The sequence below is a fragment of the Carassius carassius genome, chromosome 46 (genome assembly GCF_963082965.1).
Source record: "Carassius carassius chromosome 46, fCarCar2.1, whole genome shotgun sequence".
Classification (NCBI taxonomy): Eukaryota; Metazoa; Chordata; class Actinopteri; order Cypriniformes; family Cyprinidae; genus Carassius; species Carassius carassius.
In genome coordinates, this window is record NC_081800.1 from 11,940,894 (window position 1) to 11,966,479 (window position 25,586).

The following is a 25,586-nucleotide window of genomic DNA, read 5'->3' on the forward strand; positions in this document are numbered from 1 at the left end:
GAAAAGAAGGTTTTGGGTGCACCCAGTCCTAAAGAACAGAGAGTCTGAAGGGGAGTATGCCAATCTTGTACAGGAGCTAAAACTTTATCATGGCCGGTTCCGCACTTACTTTCGGATGTCTGTGGGACAATTCGAGGAGCTCCTTCAGATAGTGGCACCGCATCTGACGAGACAAACCACAAACTTCAGGGAACCAATTGATCTGGAGCAGCATCTGGCAGTCTGCTTAGGTGAGCTGTCCTCTTAAAAACATCAGTCCATAGAACACACACACAAGTAATCAGAAGATCCATCATTTTTGCTGTGACGTCACCTTTGTTTCCTTGTATGTGATTGGCTGAAGCCTTTTTGTCGCCTCAAAAGTAAAAAAAAAACGACATCGAAGCGAAAAAAATAAAAGTCGTTTTTTCGCCTCAGCACATTCGCGTTCGGTGTGAAAGCACTCATTACACAAACAGCTGATCAAAAAATAAAACCATCGCGCGAATTATTCGAGCGTCAAAATCGCGTCCAGTGTGAAAGGACCTTTATGCTGATGATACTCAGCTATATATCTCAACGAGACCAGATGAAACTTCCCAATTATCTAAGCTAACAGAGTGTGTTAAAAATGTAAAAGATTGGATGACAAATAATTTTCTCCAATTAAATTCGGATAAGACAGAGATATTAATTATTGGACCAAAAAACACCACACAGAATCTTGTAGATTACAATCTGCAGCTAGACGGATGTACTGTTACTTCCTCTACAGTCAAAAATCTGGGTGTTATATTGGACAGCAAATTGTCTTTTGAAAATCATATTTCCAATGTTACAAAAACTGCATTCTTCCATCTTAGAAACATTGCCAAGCTACGAAACATGTTATCTGTTTCTGATGCAGAAAAGCTAGTTCATGCATTAATGACCTCTAGACTGGACTATTGTAATGCACTTCTAGGTGGTTGTCCTGCTTCGTCAATAAACAAGCTACAGGTCGTCCAAAATGCAGCAGCTAGAGTCCTTACCAGGTCAAGAAAATATGATCATATTACCCCAATTTTACAGTCTCTGCACTGGCTACCTATTAAGTTCCGTATCAGTTACAAATTATCAAATTATCACTTTCCTATAAGGCCCTAAATGGTTTAGCTCCTGGATAGCAAAGTCCACTAAAGGAGGTAGAGCTTTTTCACATTTGGCTCCCAAACTCTGGAATAGCCTTCCTGATAATGTTCGGGGTTCAGACACACTCTCTCTGTTTAAATCTAGATTAAAAACGCATCTCTTTCGCCAAGCATTCGAATAATGTATCTCTTAAATTGTGAGTGTAGTTGCATCTGCATTTTTATTCTTTAGCTTGGGTTAAACTAATTTTACTTTGTTGGATCAGCAGCTATGCTAATGATGTCTCTATTTTGTTTCTATGTTTTGCCACGGGATTTACATCCCGTGGTAACTAGGATTTACACAAGCTCCAGTCTGGATCCAGAACACCTGAGAAGAGATGATGCTGACCCTGAGAGGACCCCAGATGATCCTAATCTTGAATCAACAAACAGAACTAACAATTATTGCTACATGTGTGACTGCATCATATAATTACTATTAATTAATAATATTGATAGTTCATCGTCTAGCTGACTACGTCTTGTATTATTATTATTATTTTTTATTTTTTCTAAAATCTTGTCAAACGTGCACAAACTACTAGCTACTACTAAATATTGTAGAAACATAATTTTCTGTAAAGTTGCTTTGTAACGATTTGTATTGTAAAAACCGCTATACAAATAAACTTGAATTGAAATTGTGTGGATTACTGCAAGGTGAACGCTGTGTCGAAATTCGACACGTATCCAATGCCGCGGGTTGACGAGTTGCTTGATCGGCTAGCCTCGGCTCGTTTTTATTCGACATTGGCCTTAACGAAGGGTTATTGGCAGATCCCCTTGTCTCCAATATCCAAAGAGAAGACCGCTTTCATGACGCCGTTTGGATTACACCAGTTTGTTACCCTTCCATTTGGGTTGTTCGGGGCACCGGCTACCTTTCAGCACCTCATGGAAAAGATTCTGCGGCCCCATGCTGCATATGTGGCTGCCTACCTAGATGATATCATTATATTTAGTAATGATTGGCAGCAGCATATGCAGCATCTGAGGGCTGTCCTGAGATTGCTGAGGGGGGCTGGACTCACGGCCAACCCAAAGAAGTGTGCGATTGGGCGTATTGAAGTAAGGTATCTGGGCTTCCACTTGGGGCATGGACAGGTGCGTCCCCAAATTGGCGGGCCGTTGTTACACTCTCCTGATTTTTCTCTCCCTTTTCTGTTGCAGACTGATGCATCGGATGGGGGCTGGGTGCAGTCCTGTCGCAGGAGATAGAGGGGGAGGAACGGCCGGTGCTGTACATTAGCCGGAAGCTCTCAAAGAGAGAGGCTAAGTTCAGCACCATAGAGAAAGAATGTCTAGCCATCAGATGGGCCGTCCACACCCTCCGCTATTATCTCCTGGGATGGGAGTTCACCCTCTGTTCGGACCACGCTCCACTGCAGTGGCTCCACCGCATGAAGGATACCAATGCGCGGATCACTCATTGGTATCTGGCTCTACAGCCTTTTAAGTTCAAGCGTGGTTTAGCGAAGTCAGCAGCGTGAGAGAGAATCAGGAGACAAACAGTAAGTGAGTGGTTTGGGCGGAAACGATCAACACCTGTTTCTTGTTTCAGTAATTGCCGTGGAGAGAGTATAAAACGCCAGGAGAGGCAGAAGCAGTCGAAAGAGAGATGGACTGCTGACTGGAACCAGAAGGAGCCAGAACCAGAAGGAGTTACCCGGAAGCGTGGTGTTTGTAAAGATTACTTTTTGTTTATTACTAAAACTTGTCAGCAGTCCATCCGACCCCTTGTCCTCTTCCTTTCCTCCTATGAACTTACTACAATGAAAAATTCATTTAACTTTTTTACATTTTCAAATTAATGCATTTTTATTTAATTATTTAAGTTAATTAACAGTAATTTTCAGTCTCAGCACAGACCATATCAGTGCCAAAAATAACTAAGGATTCAAAGTAACATTCAAACAACCAATAACAATACCTTTAGTGTTGAGCTATAGCTTTGTGATGCAAGTGATATCCAGAGGTAAATGTTTAATGAAGCCAGACTTAATCACTCATAATAAATCACTTCAGCCTAACAGAATATCTAATTAATAATCTGTTGGCCAATAATGCAACCTTTGGAAAAGTACCACAGCACTAACCTTAATGGACCTTCATAAAATCTGAATGAATGGAAACACTAGCAAGATAACTATAGGAAGAGCATTTGATTGAACAGCTCCATGTAGAGCTCAGGCTTTCTGAGATGAATCTCTCAGAAGGTTAGTCCGAAACACCAAAGCAGCATGTCTGACAACGTAATTTCATAAATATTACTATGCGTTTTGAAGCAGACTTTTTCAGAGTTAACTAGTTCAGTCATGTCTTCATTAGTGTAAACAACATCACACCATTTACAGCTCATGCTGGCTGCTGTGAGGTGGCGGCAACTTCCTGATGACATTATTCTGGATGAGCTGGAAGTAGAACAGCACAATCTCTTCATAGTTCTGAATGGATATTCTCTCGTTCAAACTGTGAAATCTAGAGGAGGAACATGAATGTTTCAACATATAAATACTTGCCAGTTAAAGCTGGGATACTCCACTGTATTACAAAGAGCTTTTCTCCTGTGTTTTACCTCTGAGGATCACCTGGTTTGAACCATGATGGAGCTAAGTGATATATATCTTGCGTGATATCCTTGTAGTGACGGCTGTCAGTGTGGCAGGCTTCAAGTATAAGTAATTTGAAGTAATGGTGCTTCATATAACATTATCCAGAGAAACAAATGTTAATGATAAATCCCCTGTGATGTTTGTACTGGCTACTGTATACAGGCCACCAGGGCACCTTACAGACTTTATAAAGAGTTTGCTGATTTTACATCCGAGTTAGTGCTGGTTGCAGATAAAGTTTAATAGTTGGTGATTTTAATATCCATGTTGATAATGAAATAGATGCATTGGGATCAGCATTTATAGACATTCTGAACTCTATTGGGGTTAGACAACACGTCTCAGGACCTACTCATTGTCTAAATCATACTCTAGATTTAATACTATCACATGGAATTGATGTTGATGGTGTTGAAATTTTCAACATAACAAGTGTGGTTTTCGTCCAGGCCGTGGAACACTGGACCAGCTCTATACCCTCTACAGGGTGCTGGAGGGTTCATGGGAGTTTGCCCAACCAGTCCACATGTGCTTTGTGGATTTGGAGAAGGCATTCGACTGTGTCCCTCGCGGCGGCCTGTGGAGGGTGCTCCGGGAGTATGGGGTCCGGGGCCCTTTGCTAAGGGCTATCCGGTCCCTGTACGACCGGAGCAGGACGTTGGTTCGAATTGCCAGCAGTAAGTCAGACTTGTTCCCGGTGCGTGTTGGACTCCGGCAGGGCTGCCCTTTGTCGCCAGTTCTGTTCATGATTTTTATGGACAGAATTTCTAGGCGCAGCCAGGGGCCGGAGGGGGTCAGGTTTGGTGACAACACGATTTTGTCTCTGCTCTTTGCTGATGATGTTGTCGTGTTGGCCTCATCAAGCCAGGACCTTCAGCATGCACTGGGACAGTTTGCAGCCGAGTCTGAAGCGGCTGGGATGAGAATCAGCACCTCCAAATCCGAGGCCATGGTCCTCAGTCGGAAAAGGGTGGCTTGCCCACTTCAGGTTGTTGGAGAGTTCCTGCCTCAAGTGGAGGAGTTTAAGTATCTTGGGGTCTTGTTCACGAGTGAGGGAAGGATGGAACGGGAGATTGACAGACGGATCGGTGCAGCTTCTGCAGTAATGCGGTCGATGTACCGGTCTGTCGTGGTGAAGAAAGAGCTGAGCCGCAAGGCGAAGCTCTCGATTTACCGGTCAATCTACGTTCCTACTCTCACCTATGGTCATGAGCTTTGGGTCATGACCGAAAGGACAAGATCCCGGATACAGGCGGCCGAAATGAGCTTTCTCCGCAGGGTGGCTGGGCGATCCCTTAGAGATAGGGTGAGAAGCTCAGTCACCCGGGAGGAGCTCAGAGTAGAGCCGCTGCTCCTCCACATAGAGAGGGGTCAGTTGAGGTGGCTCGGGCATCTGTTCCGGATGCCTCCTGGACGCCTTCCCGGGAAGGTGTTCCGGGCGCGTCCCACTGGGAGGAGACCCCGGGGAAGACCTAGGACACGCTGGAGAGACTATGTCTCCCGTCTGGCCTGGGAACGCCTCGGTGTCCCCCCAGAAGAGCTGGAGGAAGTGTCTAGGGAGAGGGAAGTCTGGGGTTCTCTGCTTAGACTGCTGCCCCCGCGACCCGGCCCCGGATAAGCGGAAGAAGATGGATGGATGGATGGTGTTGAAATTATGCAGCCAAGTGATGATATGTCAGATCATTATTAGGTTATGTGCAAACTTCATATAGACAAAACTGTAAATTCTACTTCTTGTTACAAGTATGGTAAAACCATCACTTCTATCACAAATGACTGCTTTGTAAGTAATCTGCCTGATGTATCCGAATTCCTAAGCATATCCAAAACCTCAGAACAACTTGATGATATAACAAAAACTATGGACTCTCCTTTTTCTAGCATTTTAAATACAGTTGCTCCTTTATGTTTAAGAAAGGTTAAGGAAAACAGTCATGAAAACAGTCAACACCATGGTATAATGAGCATAGTCACACCCTAAAGAGAGCAGCCCGGAAAATGGAGCGCAGCTGGAGGAAAACAAAACTAGAGGTATTTCGTATTGCTTAGCAGGAAAGTAACCTATCCTACAGAAAAGTATTAAAAACTGCTAGATTCGATTACTTTTCTTCTCTTTTAGAAGAAAACAAACATAACCCCAGGTATTTATTCAATACAGTGGCTAAATTAACGAAAAATAAAGCATCAACAAGTGTTGACATTTCCCAACATCACAGCAGTAATGACTTTATGAACTACTTTACTTCTAAAATCGATACTAGTAGGGATAGAATTGTAACCATTCAGCCAACAGCTACAGTATCACATCAGACAGTGCACTATGGATCCCCTGAGGAACAGTTCCACTCATTCTCTACTATAGGAGAGGGAGAATTGTATAAACTTGTTAAATCATCTAAACCAACAACATGTATGTTAGACCCTATTCCATCTAAGCTCCTAAAAGAGGTGCTTCTAGAAGTCATAGATCCTCTTCTGTCTATTATTAATTCCTCATTGTCATTAGGGTATGTCCCCAAAACCTTCAAACTGGCTGTTATTAAGCTTCTCATCAAAAAAATACAACTTGACCCCAAAGAACTAGTTAATTATAGACCAATCTTGAATCTCCCTTTTCTGTCCAAGATACTAAAAAAGGTAGTATTCTCACAATTATATTCCTTCTTAAAGAAAAATGGTATCTGTGAGGATGACCTGCTCTTATCATCTGATCGTGGCTGTATCTCTCTATTAGTGCTATTGGATCTTAGTGCTGCATTCAACTCTATTGACCATAACATTCTTTTGCATGGACTAGAGCACTTTGTTGGCATTAATGGAAGTGCATTAGCATGGTTTAAATCATACTTAAATGACCACCATCAATTCGTAGCAGTGAATGAAGAGGTATCATATCAATCACAAGTGCAGTATGGAGTACCTCAAGGCTCAGTACTAGGGCTGTTACTCTTCACGCTTTACATGTTACCCTTGGGAGATATCATCAGGAAACATGGTGTTAGCTTTCACTGTTATGCTGATGATACTCAGCTCTATATTTCTTTGCAGCCCGGTGAAACACACCAATTTGAAAAACGAATGGAATGCATAGTCAATATAAAAAACTGGATGACGAGTAATTTCTTACTGCTTAATTCTGAAAAAAAAAACAGAGGTGTTAATTATAGGACCTAAAAACTCTGCATGTAATAACCTAGAACACTGTCTTAGACTTGCTTTATGGGGCTTTATGCTTTATTGGGTCGTTGTTCTGCATGCTTAGTAAACAAACTACAGTTAGTCCAAAATGCAGCAGCAAGAGTTCTTACTAAAACCAGGAAGTATGACCATATTAGCCCATTCCTGTTAACACTGCACTGGCTCCCTATCAAACATTGTATAGATTGTAATAATATTGCTTATTACTTATAAAGCCCTGAATGGTTTAGCACCTCAGTATTTAAATGAGCTCTTGTTACATTATAATCCTCCACAACCGCTGCGTTCTCAAATCTCGGGACTCAAAACTACGCTAAAATTATTCTGTTTCTCTCTTATTCCGAGGTCACTGTAGCCACCAGATCCAGTCTGTATCCAGATCAGAGGGTCACTGCAGTCACCCGGATCCAATATGTATCCAGAACAAATGGTGGATCAGCACCTAGAGAGGACCTCTACAGCCCTGAAAGACAGCAGAGACCAGGACAACTAGAGCCACAGATACAGACCCCCTGTAAAGACCTTGTCTCAGATGACCACCGGGACAAGACCACTGGAAACAGGTGATTCTTCTGCACAATCTGACTTTGCTGCAGCCTGGAATTGAAATGCTGGTTTCGTCTGGTCAGAGGAGAACTGGCCCCTCAACTGAGCCTGGTTCCCTTTCAAGGGAACTTCGAACTGTGTCCTCTAGGGGGCGCTTTGGGGAACACCTCGTTGTGACCCGTGTCTGAAGCATACTTTGAAAAACGCCAACGTGTTGTCCGGCGACAGCCTCTGACGTCACCATCGGCACGACTATAAATAAGTGCCCGAAGAGCACTTTCATTATCTTCTTCGTCTTCATTGACTGTTTTGTTTGAAGCATGCATCTGAGAAACGACCACGGTAAGAGTGATCTTTCTTTGTTTATCATGGCATCCACTAGCAAGGCATTTAAACAGTGTGTACATCCGTGTCACAGGTGGATCTCATTGAGGAGTTTAGAGAGGGACTTTCCCTTCCACGCTCTTCGGCGGCAGACGAGAGTGAACTTCAGGAGGAAGATGTGTTGTCATTAACCCTTTCTGATACTGAAGTTAGTGCTCTGCTGGGTTCTGCCCAGGAAGAGCAGGAGATGTCTGACGGTGGCGACGAAGCTGAGGCTGAGTCTTCTCAATCCTCCTGCCCTACGTATGTGGAGCTGTTAGAGGTTATGGATAAAGTTAGACTTGGACTTGCCATGGAAGCGATCCAGCAAAGTAACGCTGCGAGGTCACCTCAATGAGCGTTATTTGTCTGACCATAGCCTTCCAGCCCAGGTGAGCCTTCCATTCTTGCCTGATTTACATGCAGAAGTCGAAAAAGAATGGAAGAGGCCGTTTTCTTCTCGGATCCATCGGTTACAGCATCCGAGTTATGCTAACATCGAGGGCATGCACGAAAATGGCTATGAGAAGATGCCCCCTGTAGAAGAGACGCTAGCTAGCTATCTCTCTGTGGGGGAAACATCCTCTATTAAATCTTCCTCTTTGCCATCTAAGCCCCTCCAGGATACATCCCGCTTAAATGGCAGAGCATACGCAGCAGCAGGTCAGGCTGTGGCTTCATTGCACATGATGGCAGTTAGGGGTGTAACGATTCACTCGTTTTCTCGATGCATCGATTACAAACCCTGACGATTCATATGCATCGATCTTGAAACATGATTTTTGAATCGTGAATCGCCGATCTCGTACAGTAATCAATTTAAAACACTAAGAATCGAATGAATCGCAATTTCTATAGTGATTCAGTGCTTTCAAAATATATACACATTAAATTACTACACGCAAATTTAATGGAGACCTTGAAGAGTGTTTGTGAATCGTGCCTCTAATCTGTCCTTCACACGCTCCACTGTTTAGCACCTGTGACTGTCACAGGATTGCGCTCACGCTCCGTTCCTCTCTGACGCAGCAGACCTGCGATCTATAGAACTCATGGACCATAATACTAAAGTGAAGTAGTTTTACTTTTCTGTAGTTTGTTAATGGATCTCTGCATACTGACGACATTACCTGAGCAGTCAAAAGCTGCGTATTTATTGCATGGACGGAGCAGAAAGTGTCTAAATCATATGCACAGTTCCTGTGAATGATAAATGTGTTTTAACAATGCTGATGAACCGAAAATATGAGGGAAACACTTAAAATAACCACATCATTAACAAGAGCACAAGGTTTATCTGATAATCAGATGCATGAAAGAAGCGTTTGTTGCTATAGAAACAGACATCAAGCACGTTTTCTCTCAGAATCATTCGATGATGGAGAGGAAAAGTTACAACAGCTACTATACCATTTTATTCTGTATAAATGAGATAAAGAAATTTACACACTGAAAGAGAAGTTATCTCGCTCTCATAGACGTGCCAGGCTATATCTGCAGCTAAACTGAATAAAAAGCAGAATGAACTGATGAAACATTAAGAAAAAAAACACAATAAATAAAATTTATGAATGATGCAGTGCTAATTGACATATCATTTATTACAGTACAGAAAATATAAAGTATATTTTCTGTGCAGAAAATTAAAATAATAGATAAATGTAGTAGCCTATATAAAACAATCATAAATGTGCAATTAGGAAAAAATTATCGATTACAAAGTATTATTGTCGAGCAGTGTATTTGATTTCTTACAGAAAATTAAAAGTAATAAAAAAAGAAGAGAATTAATTTTGAAAAAATGAAAATACATAGGCTACATACATAAAATTATTTTATTTGACATTTTTCACTTCAGAAAAGTGCGCCCCTGGTGTGACAAAATGTTAGTTGATACATAATACTTTTAAAGCTCTTTTTTTAAATCTTGGCTTACATACATTTTTACTTATGCCATGTCATGCCATAGCACCATTAAACTAGCATTTAACAATGGACAAACGTTTTTTTTTTTTTTTAAGGCTGCTGTGTAATTTGCCCCCTGACTAAGCATTTAAAGAATTTAGGGGAAGCATTGAAATAATCCTGTGAATGCACTTAAAGAACGCAGAATCGAATCGTTATAATCAAGTCGAATTGAATTTAATTGTGAATCGAATCGAATTGAATCGTTCTAAATTTGCAAAAATTGTTCTTGAATCGAATCGAAAACCTATGAATCGTGAATAGAATCGAATCGCTGCCTACCCAAAGATTCACAGCCCTAATGGCAGTGCTTCAGGCCTATCAGGCTGACCTGCTGAAGGACCTGGATAAAGGCGAGGGCCTTTCAGCTGACCAGGTAGCCGAGCTGCACCGCACCACAGACCTCTTTCTCCGTGCCACCAAGCAGGCCACCTCCGCCATGGGTAGGTCTATGGCGGCCATGGTAGTAACAGAGCGACATCTGTGGGTGAACCTGGCAAACATCGGGAGGAATGAAAGGGGCTTTCTTCTCGATGCTCAGGTCTCGCCTTCTGAGCTTTTTGGTACCTCCGTCGAGACGGTGGTCGAGAAGTTCAGGGAGGCAAGGGGGCGCTCAGCTGCCTTTAAATCTTTCATTCCACGAAGGTCCAGGTCCGAGGCCGAACAACATAGGGGTCCCGGCCCGTCTTGATCTGAGGATCAAAGATGGGCGCAGAAGGCTAGAGTCGCGGCTCGCGCTCCTCCCCCGCCTGTGGGCAGGGGCAAGAGGAATGGTGGGTCACGAAGAGGTAAGCAGGACCATTCTCATCCAAATTGGAGCGATACCTCAGTAGCTACTCATTCCCTTTGGGTGTTTTTAACTTCTGCCCTTATCCTCCCCTGCCTAATTCCCCTGTAACCACCAGCTCTCCACCTGATCGAGGTTAGGTGGAAAAATGTCTCACATAACAGTCTCCTATGCTGGACCTATGATGTTTTTGGTTGGTTCTATATTCATAGTAACCACCTTACTGATGGTCCGGACTATAAGGAGGTGCCCCGTGAGCGGGGCTCCAGTACAGGAAGGTGGGTGTGTATGTAACCCTTTCTGTATACACTTATGGGTTAAATTGCTGGTGGTTATGTGTCTACTAACAATCTCTGTGAGTCTCCTTTACAGTGCTCAGTCACAGCATTTACTAACACCCATCAGCACCGACCTTCCGGCCTCGTGCTCTGGTATTAGGCGGCGAGATCACAGGCTTCTGCGGGAGCCTCGCTGATCACCAGAACTGGCACAGCACTGCAGGGGATTTCATGGATGTCCAGCCAGGTCACCTTGAGGGGCCTCCTGGCCGCTTATATGCACTTTCACATCCAGCGGGAAGGTGGAGGTGGTAGTTACAGAATTCTTCCTGTATATACTGCCTCAGGTGGTGCTCCCCTCGCCAGAGGTTTGCAAAATTTGAGCTTGCCTCTCCCGTGTGGTTCAGCGCCTCTGCGATGCTTAGGAACCTCTAAGTATACAGGCTACGCTCTGTGTACTTCCTAAAGTGGTTAGTGTGCACGCAAGAATCTGCGCACTTTCTGAAATCCTGTACGGTAAGGGTAATGCGCTCAGCTTCATTCCCTTTTCGAGATGGTTAGACCTTGATTCCTTTGGCTCCATTCAGCCAGAGTGTATTTGTTTATACACTTCAAGCATTGCTTCCCTCAACATGAGGGGATATCTAGGTGATTCTCGTGGTAGTTTAGCAGCGGTCCCATTTTCCAGGAAGGTTCACGTATGAGTGCGCTACTCTAAATTTGGAGTTCTCCTCTCATATGAGACTGCGTTCTCTGTTTTTTCCCAAGTGTGCTCCAGCATTAGTTCAACAGATCGAGTTGATATTCTCAAACATATTTTTGAGATACACCATTCCATCTGTGAGCTGCTCGATTAGAGTGCCACAAGTGCCCCTCCTTAGAACAGTATTTCTAAAATCCATATTATGGTAAGTGTGCACGTGAAGTCTTTGCGCACTTTCTGAAATCCACACTGTGATAAGTTCGCACGATAGTGCTCTGTGTTCTTTCTAAAATCCTTTATGGTGAGGGTGAGTAGGTACTTAGTGTTTGCCATGATTCTGGATTGCACCCCCCCAGCATGGCGGCGTGGGTATACTGTTCCCAAAGCGCCCCCTAGAGGATGCAGTTCGAAGTTCCCTTGAAACGTCTCAGGTTATGAATGTAACCATGGTTCCCTGAGTAGGGAACGAGACATTGCATCCTCTAGCTCCCTGCCATGCTTCGGACGGAAGCTTTAGACGAAGAAGTAAATGACGTGCTCTCCGGGCACTTGTTTATAGTCACGCCAGTAGTGACATCAGAGGCTGTCGCCGCCCAACGCGTTGGTGTTTTGCAAAGTATGCTTCAGACACGGGTCACGACGAGGTGTTCCCCAAAGCGCCCCCTAGAGGACGCAGTGTCTCATTCCCTACTCAGGGAACCATGGTTACATTCATAACCTGAGACGTTTCTCCTAAGGTTTTTTCTCCATTCTGTCACCAATGGAGTTTTGGTTCCTTGCCGTTGTCGCCTCTGGCTTGCTTAGTTGGGGTCACTTAATTTACAGTGATATCGTTGACTTGATTGCAAATGATTGCACAGACACTATTTAAACTGAATTGAGATGACATCACTGAATTCAATGGTGAACTGCCATTTAACTGGTTTACACACTGAAAAGAGGTTTAACTGTCATTTTGCAATATTGACACATTGTTTTCCTAATGAATGTTGTTAAGTTGCTTTGAAGCAATGTATTTTGGACTCATGGACCCAGTGACCCCCCGCCCTGAACAGGACGCTCGTTTCAGCCGAAACAATCAGTGGTCAGGGCCTTGTAGGGAACGTCAAGGTCAGAGGAGGAACCTGAGCTGTGAGAGAGCCAGTACGCCAACCTCGGCTACCAAGCCGTCTTCCTGACAGACTGCTAAAGAGGAAGAGAGAGTGTGCTGGAGGCCCCGCCCCCAAGCGCCATGTTCAAAGGAATCATGTCCCCCATGTTCCTGTGGGCGACGATTGCCATGTGGGTTTAAATGCGGTTTGTGTGAGTTACGCAATAAAAACATGTATCCATTCACAAAAAGAGCTTTTTCTTCCTCTAGCTGAATCAGCCCTGGTTGGCGGGGCTGAGAGAGTAAGTGGTGGCTCTCCCATAGAAAATCCCCCTCAGGAAGGATCTGCTGTCTCAGGTCGAATGACATGATATAGCAGCCCAGGCCTGAGCTGTGGATCCTTCATGTGTGGCCGCTGCGGGGACCCTAAATGAGTGCTGAGCATGCTTACAGAGGCGTGCGCACCTTCTACCAGGCGTCTGTACGCTCTGAAGTGGGGAGTTTTCTCAAAATGGTGCAAGGACATTGGTATTGACCCGAGGACCTGTTCTGTGTCGGATGTTTTGCGCTTTCTATGTCACAGATTGGATTGCGGGAGTTTGCCATCCACGCTGAAGGTTTATAAGGCCACTATTGCTGCTTTTCATTTCCTGTTTAACGGGCAATTGATCGGTAAGCACACTCTGGTAATCAGTTTTCTCAGGGGAGCGGGGAGATTGCATCCTTCACAGCCGCCCTCCGTGTCACCGTGGGATCTATCCTTAGTTTTGAGGTCTCGATCTCTACCACCTTTTGAGCCCTTAGCTTCGATAAAAGATAAGGAGCTTTCCCTGAAGACGGCCTTGCTTCTTGCTCTCGCCTCGGCAAAGCGCATTGGAGACTTACAAGCATTTTCTGTGAACGATGATTGCATCTGTTTTGGACATGGCAAATGTAATGTCACTCTCTGGCCGAGACCAGGTTATGTTCCGAAGTCACTCAATACACCATTTAGAGCACAGGTTGTTTCTGTGCCCGCCTTATCTGCTGAGCTGTCAGCCGTTTCCGGCTTATCTTCACTGCTCTCATGGCGGCATTTAATACAGTTCCCATATACGTCAATAGCTGACGTAATGTTGAGTTACCACCTCGAGGAAGGGATCGTCTCTGGTTACTATCATAACCTTGGTTTCCTGAGAGGCGGGAACGAGACATTACATTAGCCACTGTGGTTGCTGTTTGATCAGCTGTGCTCGTGTTCATTCATGATTCTGACATAATTTTCGTGCCCATGCAATTTATACTGCCCTCGACCTGTCAGTATTTGCATGCTACACGTCAATTGGCCAGCTGTCCCCAGCTGGCATTAGCCCATAAGAATTAAGCGAAAGTGGCGATGGTAGGAGTTCCCATATATGTCTATAGCTGATGTAATGTCTTGTTCCCGCCTCTCAGGGAACCGAGGTTACGATAGTAACTGGAGACATTCTCTCCGCTTGAGCAGATGCTTTCCTTGGATACCAGGTAAGTCATGTAAGTCAGGCATTATGGTATAGACCCTTTGCAAACACGTGACTACGACCACGTGACGACACCATGACGGACGGCAGAATCACTGGAAGCACAAGCTAAATAGTAGTGGACATGCAGGAAGTTTCAATCAGTTTAAAATAAATAACACTAAACTTTATGGCTTCTTCTATTGAACAAGCTGTCGTGCCATTGTCGGTCAAGGTAGGGCATCTGGTAGGTGCTCACAATGAATGGTATTTGGAGAAGTTGGAGATCGCAGGATTGGATACCGATCATTACGGCAGGGGGTAGTACCTCTTCCAATGCAGTTGATCTATAACTTTTTATACCAAGTACCACCTCAGAAAATATTTGGCTGTCCAAGTACGACCACAATGACCAATATTAAAATTACAGTAGCATAGTAGGCCTAACTACTCAGCTAACGTTACTGCCCTGCACAATTAAAAAATGACTCAGTTTGATTCCTAATAAAAATATTTATTGTTGTCAGTCACTTTAACATTGTAAATACACAGTTTGACAATTAACACTGCACTGTGCTTACAAGTAACAAAAAAGCAAAAACATTTTATTACACGAACGAACACAAACTTGTACTCGTTTGGCCTGCATCCGTCCTACAGCATAGCTCTTCTGCCGTCCGTCATGGCATTCAGAATTCGCGCGAGTAGAGGGTGACGTCACATGCAAAGGGTCTATAGGGTTCCCATACGGTGATCTCACCACAGCATCGAAGTGATCTATGAAAGGAAACAGTGGTTACATACACTCACCTGAAGGATTATTAGGAACACCATACTAATACTGTGTTTGATCCCCTTTCGCCTTTAGAACTGCCTACGTGGCATTGATTCAACAAGGTGCTGAAAGCATTCTTTGGAAAGGTTGGCCCATATTGATAGGATAGCATCTTGCAGTTGATGGAGATTTGTGGGATGCACATCCAGGGTACGAAGCTCCCATTCCACCACATCCCAAAGATGATATTGGGTGGATATCTGGTGACTGTGGGGGCCATTTTAGTACAGTGAACTCATTGTCATGTTCAAGAAACCAATTTGACCCCACACCATTACACCACCACCAGCAGCCTGCACAGTGGTATCAAGGCATGATGGATCCATTTCCTTATTCTGTTTACGCCAAATTCTGACTCTACCATCTGAATGTCTCAACAGAAATCAAGACTCATCAGACCAGGCAACATTTTTCCAGTCTTCAACTGTCCAATTCCAACTGTCTTCTGCTGTTGTAGCCCATCCACCTCAAGGTTGTGTGTGTTGTGGCTTCACAAATGCTTTGCTGCATACCTCGGTTGTAACGAGTGGTTATTTCAGTCAAAGTTGCTCTTCTATCAGCTTGAATCAGTCGGCCCATTCTCCTCTGACCTCTAACAAGGCATTTTCGCCCACAGGACTGCCGCATACTGGATGTTTTACCCTTTTCACATCATTCATTGTAAACCCTAGAAATGTTTGTGCGTGAAAATCCCAGTAACTGAGCAGATTGTGAAATACTCAGACCGGCCCGTCTGGCACCAACAACCATGCCACGCTCAAAATTGCTTAAATCACCTTTCTTTTCCATTCTGACATTCAGTTTGGAGTTCAGGAGATTGCTTTGACCAGGACCACACCCCTAAATGCATTGAAGCAACTGCCATGTGATTGGTTGATTATATAATTGCATTAATGAGAAATTGAACAGGTATTCCTAATAATCCTTTAGGTGAGTGTACGTAACCGAGGTGTTTTGTTATTTTGGAATGAAAATGTATTTTCGATGCTTCAACAGATTCTAACTGACCCACTGATGTCACATGGACTACTTTGATGATGTTTTTATTACCTTTCTGGACATGGACAGTATACCATACATACATTTTCAATGGAGGGACAGAAAGCTCCCGGACTAAATCTAAAATATCTTAAACTGTGTTCCGAAGATGAACGGAGGTCTTACTGGTTTGGAACGACATGAGGGTGAGTCATTAATGACATAATATTTGGGTGAACTAACCCTTTAATGACATAATTATACTTATACTTTAGCTCTCAATGGAGGCGGTCGCATTTCTTTCCTCTCCTCCCCTGCCTTGCCTGCTTCGCCTGTCTCTTGTCTCGTCTACTTTGAGAGACTCTCTCTGCACTGCTTTCCTGAACTGAAAGTCTCTCAACGCAATTGACACCATCTTCTCGATGAGGAGCTTGGGTTCGGGGGAACCTGACTGCCCTGCCGGAACGTTTGCAGCTGGTTACACGATGGACGCGTGGGCGAATTGGCGGGTCGTGTGTCTGGCAGCTCTTTCTGTGGAGGACATTGAAGACATCTACCTATTAGGAATCATGATAACAGGTCTTCTGCTGATTGGATTAGGCTTTGCCCTGGGTTATCGGAAAATTCAGAAGACGGGAACAGCTGTCCAAAGCCTCACAAGGCTGCCCGTCATGATTGAAGCAGTGGGCAGAGCAGTCAGCACTGAGACTGAGACTATTAACCGCAATATGGATAACATCACGGTGAAGCTCACGGCTTTGGAAAGGAAATTGGAGGATTTGGAGACCAAAAAAGACAATCATAGTGACCGTTAAATTGGAATGCGGCTACTAGACCAAAACAACTGGTATCTTATCTTCTTTCGGCTCCACTCCCAGCTTGGCCTTGGCTGGATAACAAATTTTCCCCTTGGCAAGCATGGCAACGAGACGCTCTGTGTTCCTCAACCCGTTTCCCACAAGACACCTGCTGATTGTTGTTGACTCTGTCTAGGACCTGACCAAGGCTGTCTCCATGGCAACTTGCTGTGACGCTGTATAATCTGCGGACTGAGGCATCTAGAGAGAATCGCAACTCTCCAGGCCTACAAATACACAAACTCTTACACATATACAGATATGCACTCACCTCCCCACCCCCATCCCTCGCCTTTGCCGCTATGACCACCAGTCTGTCAAGCGGGTCCGTGACCAGAGCTTTCTAGCTGCAGGGTAGGACGACTGCTGCCTGCACTGGATTACCTCGAACCCCCCAATTTCCATCCCCAGTTGCAAAGTCGTGTGTTTATGGTGTATGAGCTTTTGTTGCTGAGGTGTTTTTTCATGTTCCCATACTGTACTCCCAAAAGGAGCATAGTATGGGTGTTGGTTTTTTTCTCTCCTCACTTTCCCAATGTTATGCTGTATTTCTTCCTCAATTCCCTGTCTTCCTGTTCTGTCTACCCCATTGTATGTATGTTGTGTATGTATGGACAGGTTGATGGCTAATTTCGCTGGTACTTGTGACTAGTGACAATAAAGGGCTACTACTACTACTAATTTTCATTTTTTGGTGAATCAACTCTTTAATAATACCATTCATGTACTTTACTTACCTTATAAATTTGGATTGTCTAGATATGATTTGCTTTTGTTTGGTTGTTTAAAAAGTGCTAAAATATTGACTGATTGCAATGTAAAATGTATGCGTTTTTGAAATTACTGTACAGTTGTGTTAGAAAAAGTGTAATTGACAGATGACACTAATTGCACATAGCTTCACCTGGACACGTAATGGAGTGTACCTGAATGTGGCTCGAGATTCTCAGGTCAGCATGAGGTGGCGTTCTGGCTCATTAGAGATTTTCTTCTGGGGTCGCCCTGATGACTATGAGCGTGTCTATGAGGGCAACTAATGAGTTTGGCTCTGCTCTGTCCAATCTGTGTGTCTCCAGTAAGCCCGTACACAGCATGCAATTGCAAATACACAGCAATAGTATTTGGTCAATGGGCTTTTAAACATGTAATTTTTGTGATCAGAGGCCTGTACCTAGTTGAAGGAGTATCTTGAGCCAGTCTCTATGCAGGGGTAACTCCAGCTCTTGCCCTAGCATCAGTTTTGCTGGTGACACCCCAGTGATAGCATGCTGAGCTGCTCTGTAGTGTAGAAGACTCTGAGACAAGGCCTCATTGAAATAGCAGCCTTGTGCTAAGTGGGCTCTCAGACCATTTTTTAGTGACTGATTGAATCTTTATACACCCCCATTCGACTGTGGGTGATAGTAAGCTGGTCGAATGTGTTTGATGCCTTTGCATTGGATGTAGGGGGTTCGAATCCCAGGGAACACACGTTAGGAGAAAATTGTTAGCTTGAATACAATGTAAGTCGCTTTGGATAAAAGCGTCTGCTAAATGCATTCATGTTAATGTAATGTAGCTGGTAAACTCAGCAGACACTAGTTAGGGGCCATTGTCTGTCGTCAAGGTCCTTGGAAGCCCCCAGTGGGCAAAGAGCAACTCCAGAAAGTCAATGATGGAACTGGATGTGACCGAGCCCACAGATGTAACCTCCGGCCACTTTGAATGTAGAACATAAACTACTACAAGGAAACACAAAGGATGAGGCACGTCATGGAGTTCCTCATAGATGTCCAGCTGAATGTGGTCCCAGGGTCGAATTGGCCAAGGCAAAGACCCTAGTGGCGGCGGAACTGTTGATCCTGTTTTCCCACTTACAAAACATGGAGCACAATCCCGAACAAGCTGTTCAATGTCTTTGTCCAACCCTGGCCATCATACAAGATCACTACAGCGCTGCTTTAGTTTGACTATGCCGAGATGGCCCTCATGCGCCATGGTCAGGACTCGTCCTCTGAGTCTAGCAGGAATAATGGCGCAGTGCCCACGAGCCAAGCATGAGTCATTCCAGCATGACAATTCGTGTTTCACTCGGGCATATGGCTGGATATCTGATGCCACTTGAGTTTGCCAGCCATTCAGGACATACTCACAGACTGCAGATAGTTTGGAGTCAGCAGCAGACTCCGCTGTGAGTTCCTCCAAGGACACAAAACTGTCAGGGGTGCATGCACTAGATGAATAAGGTCCCTGTCCTCAGCCACCTGACAGAAGGCAATGGGCGATGACACAGAACGGGACAGCAAGTTGGCCACCACATTATCTCTGCCTGAGGTGTATTGTATTGTAAAGTCATACTTCTGGAGGCGGTCAGTCCAATGGTACATGCGCAGTGGTTTGTGACCAGACCCAGAAGGAGACATAAGTGCACTGAGGGCTTGGTGATCAGTCTGAAGGGTCAATTCTCTGCCATAAAGTAAATTCCTGCCGCCGCTTGCAGGCCCATACACAAGCCAGAGCCTCCCTCTCTCCTGTTGAGTACTTTTGTTCGGTCAGGATTAATGCGTGAGAAGCAAAAGCCACGAGCCGTTCAAAGCCATTCTGGAGTTGTGAAAGAACAGTGCCAAGACTGAAGTGTGCCAAGACAGGTGAGCTTGTCAACAGTTCCTTAAGTGTGCACACAGCATAAGAACAGGCTGAAGACCAGGTCCATGGAGCATCCTTTTTGAGCAGTTGGCGGAGAGGGTACGTAATTGTGGAGTATTGAGGTAGAAACGATGCAGCCTGTGCTGCGGATGAAGGCTCCAGCACCTGATGTATAACCTTCAATACTGGAGTGCAGTTGTGAAAGCCCCTCGACTGAAACATGAAAACCGACAAAGTCAATCACTGTTACTGCAATTTCTCCATGAATGTCTAGTGGACCCACAATTTCCACATCACCGATGAACTTGAGGACGTGCATATTGTATGTCTGCACTTGAAGATACACCATCGAGGCCCATTACTAATAGGTAAGTTTCAAACGATGTTTTTCACTGCTCCCATGGGACCGTAGGTTCGCCAGGATGGGGCAAAAGATCTCCCTGCAGACCATTGGCTGCTGCCAAGTGGCTGGAAGAACCTGTCCAGCTACCAAGGGAGCCTAAACTCATTTTATAGCTGACACCATTTGTAGAGTATAGATTCTGGGTCATCGCTGTCAATGGTATAGGTCCCAGTAAACCCAGCTGCCCATCTGCATACTACCAGACTGTAGGAGCTGGTAGGTCCTTATTCTATTCTATTCTATTCTATTCTATTCTATTCTATTCTATTCTTTATTTGTTAAAAAGTTTGAGGTCTGTAAGATTTTTTTTTTGTCAATCACAACTACAGTCCAACCACAACAAGGATGATTCCTATAATGACAATGATAAAGATATAGTTGTAAAAAGAGTAGCCAAGTCCACAATATAACAATAACAGCACAGAGGAACAATATTGTTGGATTCACTTTCAGAATGATAAATGATAAAAACGTTGACAGCCAATTGATCTACCTGACTTTTAACATTTAAAGAGGCAGAAAACAAAATTGCAGCATGTGCTTATTTATAAATAATGTTATCATATGTTGGTATGGATGCTTATATTGCTATCAATATAGTTATCATTCTTGGTGTAAACAGGCCATTATTGTGAAATATTATTATGTTTTAGAATAGATGTTTTCTATTTTTATTATATATTTTTAAATGTAATTTATTCCTGTGATGTAAAGCTGAATTTTCAGTCTTCAGTGTCACATGATCCTTCATAAATCATTCTCTTCTGCTGATTTGGTGCTTAGTAAACATTTATTATTATTATCAATGTTGAAAACAGTTGTTCTGCTTAATAAATTTGTGGAAACCATGAAAAATGTTTTTCAGGATACTTTGATGAATTAAATGTTCAAAAGAACAGCATTTATTTGAAATACTTTTGAAAAATCATTTGTAACATTATGAATGTTTTCTACTGTAACGTTTTATCAATTTAATACATCCTTGCTGAATAACTGTATATTATAATATAATATATTGTACAGTATGTTGAATTATGTTTTATGTCCTTAGTACCTGATGCCATCCCAAGAAACATCCAAGGAATGGGAAGTGGAGTGTTCCGAAATAACATGGAAATCAGCTGGGAGGTGATGTTCTGATGATTGATGGATAGCAGTCATTTTATTCAGAGTTGTTGACTTGTGATGTAATCACGTGCATATGATTTATTTTAACTGTGATGTTTATGTTGTGTCTGAAGCCACTGGAGTACAGAGAATGGAATGGGCCGAAACTGGGCTACATGGTTTGGTGGAGACGAAGGGATTCAAGGGAAGAGTGGAAGACCTACACAATATACTGGTGGTGTAGCTGCATCATCTATGATACTGACACCTTCACACCCTATAAGATTAAAGTTCAGGCCGTCAACTTCTTCGGCTCTGGCCCAGAATCCCCTGTTGTTATTGGCTACTCTGGGGAGGACCGTAAGATCACATCTACTGAAGTTCTGTTGAGCATATATTAGAAGAAGAGATTCCGCTCAGTGCTTCACTCATATTTGGTTCTCTAACAGGTCCAGTTGCCGCTCCATCTGATCTGAGCGTGTCAGACATTGAGAGCACAAAGCTGATAGTCCATTGGGATCCAGTGGCACGAGCTGACATCATGGGTGAAATAAAAGAGTAAAAAGTATGGCTTCTTAGTTGCACAGGTAAGTTCATTCCCTTGCAGAATTTATATGGTCTGCTGAAGGAGCTGTGGTCGGTTTCTCAGGTTTATTACTGGAGAGAGAGCAGTTGTCTGCCCTGTATATTGTATATTGTAGTGGTCAATAATCGCTTTGAGGGTCCGCCCAGCAATACCATTGAATTTCAGACACCTGAAGGAGGTATTAAACTGTCCAGTTTTAACATTATAACACATCAAACACATGCAGGACATCTTACATGCATCTTCCTTCCCCTCTAGTGCCCTTGGTGCCCAGATCATTCAGAATCATGCACCGGCACTATGACACCATTTATCTGGACTGGGAAGAACCTGCAGAACCCAATGGTATTCTGACTGGATATATTCTCAAATATCAGACGTGTACGTGCACTTACAGCACCTTTTTTTTAAAGCATAATCACCCCGTTTTTTTTTAATGAATAGAATGTTCAAAAGAACAGCATTTATTTGAAATTGAAATCTTTTGTAACTTTATAAATTACTTTATTGTTCATCAATTTAATGAATTCTTACTAAATAAAATGTTAATGGTTTAAAAAAAATACTGACTATAAACTTTTGAATGGTAGTATATGTGTAAATTATATAAACTATTATCATGACATGCCATCATTTTGACAATTTCATTGTTAGTAATTAACTGTTTTAATCATCAAAAATAATAATAATAATAATTCATTACATTTATATAGCGCTTTTCTAGGCACTCAAAGCGCTTACATAGTCAGGGGGTATCTCCTCATCCACCACCAGTGTGCAGCATCCACCTGGATGATGCGACGGCAGCCAAGGTGCTCCAGAATGCCCACCACACACCACACACCAGCTTACTGGTGGAGAGGAGACCGAGTGATGAAGCCAATCAGTGGATATGGGGATTGTTAGGAGGCCATGATGGTCCGAGGCCAATGGGCGAATTTAGCCAGGATGCCGAGGTCACACCTCTACTCTTTTCGAAAGACATCCTGGGATTTTTACTGACCACAGAGAGTCAGGACCTCGGTTTAACGTCTCATCCGAAGGACGGTGCTTGTTGACAGTATAGTGTCCCCTTCACTACACTGGGGCACTAGGACCCACACAGACCACAGGGTGAGCACCCCCTGCTGGCCTCACTAGCACCTCTTCCAGCAGCAACCTAGTTTTCTCAGGAGGTCTCCCATCCAGGTACTGACCAGGCTCAACCCTGCTTAGCTTCAGTGGGAAACCGGTCTTGGGCTCCAGGGTGATATGGCTGCCGACAAAAATGCATTCAAACCTTGCATGTCTCTCCCCCCAAAAATGTAGCATTCCTTAAAATGATGACAGTATATGTAGATTTTCTGCAGCATTTTGTTTGATTTTATAGTTTGTTTATCACTAGAAACTGACTAAATGATTACACAAATCAGAGATCTAAATGGTATCAAGCCCTACAAATCTGTGCTGATAATTTCTCTGTAGTGAACATCACTCTGGGCGACAGAATCCTGGTTGAATACATTCCTCCTAATATCACATACTTCTCTCTGCGCCGTTTTGACCGTTACACTCAATACAAGTTCTCACTGGCAGCACAAACTGAGACTGGAGTCGGGGAGGCGTTCACAGAGGAATCGCCCCATTTTACAACTGAGGTGTAAGGTGTCTTCATTTACATTTGTATGATCATTGTTCTGTAAACACAAAATTATTACTTACATCTTCTGCATGACTGGCTGTGTGCAAGAACAGAATATACCCGGGATCAAGTGGACATTGTGACACAGGGTTGGTTCATTGGCTTAATGTGCGCAGTCACTCTCCTCGTTCTTATCATGCTCATAGTCTTTTTCATCAAGAGGAGCCGAGGAGGAAAGTACGCAGGTGAAATATAATTTACTTGAGACAAGTTACATATAATTATTATGCATCATTTATAATATATGTGTCAAAATATATTCTTTTGTTTGGTTGCTTTTGTAAGTGCGGGACAAGAAGGACTATGCACTGGAGCCAATGGATGATAGAGAGAATGGAACGTTTGATTACAGGTGGCTTTCTGTTTGATTTTGAAAGTTTTCTTAAGTTTATTTACTACAGGCACAGTTTAGTTTCAGTGATGCACTAAAGGGTGAAAAATTAATCAATCAGACCTATCATTTACATCATAACATAATCACATTAGCACTGTTTTGAAGTATGTACTGTACACCACAATAACTGTTCCAATTTCATCACTCCATCCATCAAACATTTCTCACTTTGTTATTCCTCCCTTATTTTTGTTTATGACTTTTGCGATTGGACCACTGAAGGTCTCTTGAGTATGGAATGCCAGAGCTGCCAATTTTAAAAATAAATAAATACATAAATAAATATACAAATAAATGTAAATAAGAATAAATAAATACATAAATATATAAATAAATATACATAGAAAAGCAAAAAAACGAAAATAAATAATTATTTATACATTTATTTCCATATTTATGTATATATTTATTTTTTTCCATATTTATTTATTTGTTCTTTTTTTTATTTATACATATACAACCTGTTTACTCCATTTGAGCTTGTTTTTCATATAGCCTCATGTTAAGTGCAAGTGTCCGATACAATACCAACACTGACGACTCAGTGTTGTTTAATTATTGATTTTTTCCCCATGTGTTTAAGTATAGAGTGTGCCATGAAATTGTTTTGTTTGTCAACACCCACAACAGACATCATATTGTGTGTATTTGATTGCTTAAGCTCAACAAACTACGAAAAATAACTCATATAATAGGCTACTCGCGAGGCGGCTTTATACGCGTGAACTTTGGTTGTGACTGTGAGGGCACATAATACAGCCTTCGGAGTGCGTGAGTACCATGGCTTAAAATACTTAAAAATGTGTGCAAATTATACATTTTTGTGACAATGCAACAATGACCCGATTAGTCAAGTGACTGTTCTGTCAGCTGTCCCGAGATGCGAGTGAAGTCTTGTGTCGGCGCATGCTGCAGGTCACTGTGCAGACGAGATGCACGGATGAGAAGCGCGCGAGAGAGTTCATGGATTCGAAGACTGGTTTCGAATGAATTATTTAATCTTACATTTTGCGTGGATTAATTTTATTATTCAAACCTACAAGCTATGTTGAATAAATGCAGGAATTTTCCTCATTATAAACTTGAAAGCTGCGAGAATTATTAAAACCATGCGGCATAGCTACACAGTCCCCCACCGAAATTTAGGACTCTATTATACAGAGATTTGTAAAATAAAATTCCACAACTTTTTCAAAACGTTTTTAGGCCTGGAAATTGTTGTTTTGAAATTGCATGGCATTTCCATGTTATTCATGAACATACAGACCCTAAAAGCAACTGATGCATGCAGTCAATCACTTAAACTGCTGACCAATGTGATTGCGCGAGTGCTCCATCACCTCTCCCTCCTGTAATCACATGCATCTGGCATCCGTTACCCCGCTTTGTTCCGGGACCTCGCAATTTACAAATTAAGCACTGCAGAGTCCCTGTTTCATGTTTGTTAGCCCAGGACATTTTACAAATCCAGACCAAACGATGTTCTACGGCCATGTCCGGAATAAAGAGTAGCCTATCCATGTCACACAGTAAGATTTAGGATTTTGACCATATACCTCGCAGTCACAGACCGTATCAACGTCAGTGAGCTATACTAATTGTATTTCGCCACACAATAGGCGTCACTGTGGCCTCAACCCTTCGCCTTCGCTTACTCTGAGCTCGATTGCTATGTCTGAGGTAAACCACGCCCTCCTCATTACCCTACGCAGGAAGAAATGTAGGAAGAAATAAATGAATAAATAAATAAATGTATAAATAAATAAATGTATAAATAAATAAATGTAAAAATAAATAAATGTATAAATAAATAAATGTAGAAATTAATAAATGTATAAATAAATAAAAGAATAAATAAATAAATATGGAAAAAAATAAATATATACATAAATATGGAAATAAATGTATAAATAATTATTTATTTTATTTATATTAATTATATTTATTTA